Source organism: Nannospalax galili, unplaced genomic scaffold (genome assembly GCF_000622305.1).
Source record: "Nannospalax galili isolate Female #2095 unplaced genomic scaffold, S.galili_v1.0 scaffold277, whole genome shotgun sequence".
Classification (NCBI taxonomy): Eukaryota; Metazoa; Chordata; class Mammalia; order Rodentia; family Spalacidae; genus Nannospalax; species Nannospalax galili.
In genome coordinates this window covers 104427-111992 of record NW_008340240.1, presented here as the reverse complement: position 1 = coordinate 111992, position 7566 = coordinate 104427, and the positions used below count along the sequence as shown (strand labels likewise).

The following is a 7566-nucleotide window of genomic DNA, read 5'->3' as shown; positions in this document are numbered from 1 at the left end:
TGAGTTACCCAATGTAGGTGCTGGGAACTGAACTCAGGTCCTCTGAAAGAACAGTGAACACTCTTAACCACTGAGCTTTCTTCTATACATTGTGTATCACTGAGAAGTTCCTCTGACTTGTCTGAAGGGTCCCCCAAATCACTTTAAAATAAGAAAGCTTTATACATTTTATGAGTAAAAGCCCCTAAAAGTCTCACATCCCCCTCTTGTTGGAACAATAATATAAGAAGTCACTATGAGGATCCCTCTTGGACTGCAGAGGGACCTTCACACCTAAGAATCCATGACAATGGCAATCCCTGTATTTTCCTTTAAAAGCACAGCCTGGGTTGGGTCAGTGAGGAGAAGTCATCATCTTTCATTTTGAGTCTCACAGCCATAAGATAAAGTCATGCACTGCTCTGAGACTGACAGGCCCCTTCCTCCCCTGGGCCTGGGACTCCTGGCTCAGAAGTGGCTTGGAGCAACAAGCTGGTCTTCTGACAAGGCTGTAACTCTATTGGGTTTCCAGTGTGAGGGGAAAAAAAAAAGCACAACTTGCCTTGCGCTCAGGGAACATAAACGTCTGCTTGACTGAGACTGCAGGCCCCTGAGTATTCTTTCTGTGTTAAGTTGGAGCACAGGACAAAAATGTAAGCTTACATTCTAGGATCCCACATAAAATTTTCTGTTTTCTCTTTTGAAAACAAAAACCTTTCCAACTTGAATGGGAACCAGTTTGGGCATTATCGGTACTTGTAATTGGCAAATAATAAAATGACGATGGTAAAAGCTGTTTTCTATTTTTAATATAAAATCAAGGCTATCAGGCAATCATGTTGCTATGTGTTTACTTGTGGCAACAAGAAAGATATAATGAAACCTGAACCTCTGGTACCCATTAAAGTGACCATGGAAAACAGGATCTTTGCAGATGAGTGAAGTTAAAATGAGTTCTTTAGTATGGGTTCTACCCAGTACAGCTGGTATCTTTAAAGAAGAAGAAAATGCAAAAACAAAAACAGAGAGTTTGTCCTGTGAAGACAGAAGTCAGGCTGAACCACTGTGCTTAAAGCAAAACAGGAAGGCCTGTCTGCAGACCTCAGAAGCCAGGAAGAGGCAGGCAAGTAGCCATTCTTCTTCCAGCTTCGGAGGGAGCCGGGTGCTACTGGCATCTTGATTTCCGACTTCTGGCCTCCAGAACTGGAACACAGTAAGTATCTATGGTCTTGAGCCACCCAATTTTGTTATTTTGCCATAGCAGTACTAGGAAACTAATAACATGTTTCTGTGTGGTGTGTGTGTGTGTGTGTGTGTGTGTGTGTGTGTGTGTGTGTTGGAGGGTGCATGCACTTGAGCATGCAAGCACCTGTGCCCATGCCCTCCCATGTGGAGGCCAGAGGAGGACATCAAGCACATTCCTGTATTGCTCTTGCATTACTGCCTTAAGACAGGGTCTCTCACTGAATCAGAAGTTCACCAGTTTAGGCTAGGATGACTGACCAGCAAGTGAGCTCTAGGGACCTACCTGTCTCCATCACCACCATCACCACCACCACCACCACCAATGCTGGACTTACAGGTACTTGACACCATGCACAGCTTTTTATATGAAGCTGGGACTTCAAACTCAGTCTTAAAGTTCACAGAGTAAGCATTCTTACCCACTGAGCCGCCTCCTCGGCCCTCTAATAAAACATTTCTATGTATCATTGGAAAATTTTACCTCTGCATGAGATTCTTAGTGGATTTTTCCTTGAAAGTATTTTGTTCATTCATTCACTGGTGTGAAAAAGAAACAAACTTGTACAATAAATGCATTGGATTTATTATAATATGGATTGTTATAATATGTGTAACAAATGGTTCCTCTTACTAGGTTGCCAGATCAAATCCAGATTGCCTCATTAAATTTGATTTCAGATAAATGAGTAACTTTAATACAAAAAGTTACTCAATACATAGGGCATAATTATATTAAAAATTATTCATTGTCTGAAATTCAAGTTTCCCTAGGTGCTCCATATTTTTATATGTTAAATTCGGCAACACTATATCCTGCTACAAATTAAACTAGAGGCATCTATTAAGATGCAAGACCCCCTTCTGGAATATACAATTATTTGCTATTTATTTCCATCCTTGAGTCAACAAATAACCTACCACGTTTTGAATACTACACAGCCTTTTCTTCTTCAGTTTCAATGGCCTCTAGTCTAATTTGTGGATTCTGTTAACAATTATAGATGGATGCTGGTTGCTGTGGTGAGTTTGCTTTGGGTAAGCACCATGACATCCATATAGCTTTTATAAAATGCCACACAATCAATAAAAAGAAATTAGAGCCATCAATTCTAGGTGTAAAGATGTAATCAGCATTCAGGGGCATGTTTAATTCCACTTCAATGTTGTGGCAAGCATTAGAATATAGAAAAGTGTAAGAGGATTTTCCCTTTTACCATTACTAAATTAATTACTTCTTTATGAAAATGTGACGCATCCCTTCACAGATAATGCTTTTATTAGGAGACTTTGAAATCTGCTACTTCAATCTTGTTTCTAACTCTCCCTGGACCACTGCACCTTCATCTGTAAAATGAAGGGGCTAGACTATATGATTCTAGGGCCTTGGGATGCTGGAATTCGCTGTAGGCTTCCTCAGCCCCTTCCTGCCTAATCCCCTTGTCTCCTCACAGGTGACCTCACCTTCCAGCAAAGTTCCTCCCTAGGGTAGCAAAGGCCTTCCCAAGCAGAACAGAAACCACACTAAATTTGACATTAGTAAATTTGGCTGCATATATCAAAAGGTTCCATTGAAAGACAAATGAAAATTCAGGGGGAAATATCTGCATTATATGATATAGAAAAATTTAAATATGCCAAGAAAAAAATAGACAAAGGACATGATAGTTTACATACTTACACATACACACAGAAATATAATAAACATGAAAATAAGTCCCATCTATTAGTGATTATAGAAATGCAAATTAAAGAAAAAACTATTTTGCCTATCAAATGAACAAAATTCCTTTAAAAAATAAGTCAGTATTAGAACACTACGCTTTCAAACACTGCTGGTGAATGACTATATGTAAGCTAATGCAATAATTTTTAAACCAAGTTGCTAATTCATATCAAAGTTTCAAAAAAATCTACAGACATTTTGATTCATGAATTATATTTTCATAAAGTATATATTACAGATAAAAGGCTAGATGTACACCCCAAAATAATAAGGAATTATTTTGGGGTAGTGAAATTATAAGCTTTATTTTCAAGTTTTCTATAATAAGCATGTATTATATTTCATGTTGAGGGAAAAATAATAAATATTATGGTTTTGAAGGAGAATAAGAGGTAGTTCTGAATTAGGCAGGAGGCAGCCCCAGACTAGATTCAGCTGTGTTCCAACTACTTTCATTTGCACCGAAGATGAGCTACTTCCCGGTTCTTGTTCGAAGTTGGCCCTTTTGGCAGGCTTCACACATGCTCATGCACACACGCTGTAGGGTGTGGCAGGAATTTCAAATCTCCTGCCCTTGCTCTACCCAATTAGGTTTTTCTCTCACTTGAGTGACCTAACCAACAACATGCATCCTGCCCTGTCCAATTCAAAGCAGGAAAGAGGAACCCAATCCTGTCCCACCTGCTACCCTACAGAATATAAAAGCCCAGATTCACCAGGGAGTAGACGGAGCTCCAGCTCTGGACCCTTCCCCATGTGTAGAGTTTGTCTCTTTGCTGTGTGTAATGTATGCTTCAATATCTTAGCTGTGTGCTGAGACTTGAAATTCTCTTCTTATAATTCTTTCTTTACCTGGCCAAGAAAAAGACCTGAGAACAGACCCTAGGTGACATCAGTTTTATTCACTTTATACTATCTTAAAATCTGGCCTTTGCTGAGTTACAGTAGGTTAGTCTAATACAACAGTCCTTTTAATTTGCTGGTTTGTAAAACAATGCTTTAACATATGTTACAGCTTGGATCTTAAGTGTCTCCCAAAGGCCCATCTGCCAAAGGCTTGGTTGCTAGCCTGTAGTGCTATCTGTAAGCAGTAGAGCCTTTAGCAGGTGGGGATAGCAGAAGGAAGTTAGGTCACTAGGAGAGTTCCCTTGAGCCCTTTCTTCTCTCTTCCCATTACTTCGTTACTGGCTGTCATGAGGTGAGCGGTCCCCTCCTTACGCACCTACCAGAATGTACTGGGCTGCCTCAAACCCAAAGCAATGAGGCCAAGAGATCACAGATGAAGCCTCTGAAACCATAAGCCAAAATAGACCTTTCCTATATGGGTGGACTTAGACCTTTCCTCTTTACCGGTAGACTATCTCAGATAGTTGACTAATACAACTTGTCAGTTAGCTAATCACATGACTGGAGTCACAGAGAATGACAGCTGCCAAAAGAAAAACAAAATTATTTTCAAGTATAACATATCCACTATGCCAGTTAAAATGCTGATGTATTCTGCAGGACATTGAAAATCTTCTCTAGTATAGTCTGTCTTAGATATGATTCACAAATGGACTCAGATGGAGAATAGTGGTGGGGTATATGGGTACAGTTCTCAGGAAATGTAAGGAAGTGCTTAAGGCAGGATGGGTCAGAGGGAGACTTTCTGCAAAGCAGCTGCACCTGAGATCTCAGCCAGTCATTCAGGGAGCTCCAAAATTAGAATGGACCTGCAGAACTGCTCCAAACAGAAGGAAGGATGTAGACTATTTGTACCTCCACATTAGCGTTAAGGGAAATGTAGGCTCTGGGAAGGCAGCTCTCTGCAGCTGAGTTTAAGTCTCAGTGAAGAACAGAGCTGAGAGCACTGGCCGCCCACACAGGGTGGGACACTATGGTATATCAACATGGTGAAGCAGAGTTAAGCCTGTTTCCTCTTCTTTCCACAGCCATGTTCATAAATTTAAAATATTTTAAGGCATAGTTATTCTAAAAAATTAAAATAAGCACATCTGAGTCACAACATGAAAATCCAGTGACAATTAATGGCTAAAGGCATAAACCTACTGTGCTGGATAGCTTTAGTGTCAACTTGACACACCTGGGTTGAGGGATCCTCAGTTGGGGAATTGCCTCTATTGGACTGCCTGTGGCCATGTCTGAGGGGCATCTTCTTGATGAGTGATGGAGGGCCCAGCCCACTGTGGGTGGTGCCACTCCTGGGCAGGTGGGCCTGTGTTGTATAAGAAACCAGGCTGAGCAGGGGCCAGGGGAGCAAAGTAAGCAGTGATCCTCCATGGCCTGTGTTGCAGCTCCTGCCTCCATGTTCCTGCCCTGAGTTCCTACCTTGGGCTCCCGGATGAACTCTGACCTGGGATATGTAAGCCAAATAAACCCTTTCCTCCCCAAGTTAGTAGTGGTCAGAGTATTTTGTCACAGCAATGAAGAACAAACTAGGACCCCTACTAGACTCAGACCAAACAACAACATTGGCCAAGAGATCAGGTCAGAGACTGGGACCAGGAGATCAGGTCAGAGACTGGGACCAAGAGATCAGGTCAGAGACTGGGACCAGGAGATCAGGTCAGAGACTGGGACCAAGAGATCAGGTCAGAGACTGGGACCAAGAGATCAGGTCAGAGACTGGGACCAAGAGATCAGGTCAGAGACTGGGACCAAGAGATCAGGTCAGAGACTGGGACCAAGAGATCAGGTCAGAGACTGGGACCAAGAGATCAGGTCAGAGACTGGGACCAAGAGATCAGGTCAGAGACTGGGACCAAGAGATCAGGTCAGAGACTGGGACCAAGAGATCAGGTCAGAGACTGGGACCAAGAGATCAGGTCAGAGACTGGGACCAAGAGATCAGGTCAGAGACTGGGACCAGGAGATCAGGTCAGAGACGGGGTCCCGGATATTGGGTCTCAGAAAGCTGGATCAGGAGAGCGCTGGACAGCAAGGAGCAGAGATACAATAAAGCAGTAAACACAGACTAAGCCGTGTCTTGAGTCCTGTGTCTTACTACCGGCAACCTGATCTCACCGGAGAGCAGCACTCTCCGTTACCGACCCACGGATATCCTAGCTTTCGCCGCCTCCGTGTTTCTTCCCTGTGGAGTTCACTGGCCAGGACTCCGCAATCCTGAGGAAGGGCACAAGGGTGTAATAGAGGCGGGATCCCGACTAGATAATACTCTAGTAGCAGAGAAAGCTCTCCGCTCCAGAGAAGTGTGTAGCTATCAGCTACAGCCAGCATCAGAGAAGTCTTCGCACCTGCTGTCTCCAGAGAGGCGCGACCGGGCCGGCCAGGCCCGCCAGCCGCTAGCTAGACAGCGGGACCAGAACCACGGCGGGAGAGTGCACGCACACCTGACTCCGGGCCACATCCAGAGTGAGTGCGCCCGGGGAGCCCAGGCGCGCTCCCCACATCGCTTGCAGCCAGACTCACGCCGGGATTAGCCAGGTGTGGTGGAGACCCCAGGGTGCCCGCACACACCACACCAGGGGTCAAGCGACCCGCCCCATAGGCTATCACTTTGGGTCTGGGGAGTATGCATGGAAGCCAGGAAATGGCAGTACCTAGTGCCACCATCTCTCACAGTAAAAAAATATATTAATGGAAGACTCAGTCACTTAATACATTCAGCACAACTAAAGGTTCAACCCAAAAAGGAATTTAAGTTACCCACCAAGTAAAACAACCATGTTCTGCTGAGGTGCTGGCTAGGGGCAAGGGAAAGGGAACATAGACTAGGTATTGTATAGAAGTTATAAATAGTAACTCTAATCTTATGGCCAGTTGCATAAATGAGGACTACATTTTCTTCCTTATTTTTTGATCTATACTTTTATCCATCTACCTTTTATTAATATAGAGATATGATTAACTTTACAGCATAGTTTTTATGTTATAGGATATCAAGTAGGGGTTTTGACTGAATTAAAGGATCATCACTCAGAGGCAAAGATGAGAGTCCATCCTGAATGAATGATGGTGATGAATACAGTAAAGTAAGCTTCGTCCAAAAGGGGAGTGACAGACTAACCCATCCCCAGAGGAGGATATGCTCATTGATCGGAAATTCTAAGTGTGCCGGATAGCTTTAATTGTCAACTTGATACACCTGGATAGAGGGAGCCTCAATTGAGGGATTTTCTCCACTGGATTGGCCTGTGGGCATGTCTGTGGGACATTTCCTTGATTGTTGGGCGATGTGGGAGACCCAGCCCACTGTGGGTAGCGCCACCCTTAGGCAGGTGTTGCATAAGAAAGTAGGCTGCCAGGCATGGTGGCACATGCCTTTAATCCCTGCACTCGCACTTGGGAGGCAGAGGCAGGTGGATCTCTGTGAGTTCTAGGCCAGCCTGGTCTACATAGCAAGTTCCAGGCCAACTGGAGCTACAGAGGGATGCTGTCTCACAAAAGACAAAAAAAAAAAAGAGAGAGAGGGAGAGAAAGAAAGAAAGTAGGCTGAGCAGAGGCCAGAGGAACAAGCCATGGTCTGCGCTCCAGAGTCCTGCCCTGAGTTCCTGTCTTGGCTTCCCTTGATGATGAACTATGCTGTAAGCCAACGAAACCCTTTCTTCCCCAAGTCGGTTTTGGTCAGTCTTTTTATCACTGTAATAGATGATAAC

General features: G+C 43.9%; 1 non-coding gene across 1 annotated transcript; it reads left to right on the top strand.

Moving 5' to 3' along the window:
• Positions 1–330: 330 nt before the first annotated feature.
• On the top strand, positions 331–411 carry LOC115070723. Its single transcript, XR_003849871.1, has one exon. It is a non-coding gene; the product is annotated as a small nucleolar RNA Z195/SNORD33/SNORD32 family (small nucleolar RNA).
• The last annotated feature ends 7155 nt before the right edge of the window (positions 412–7566 follow it).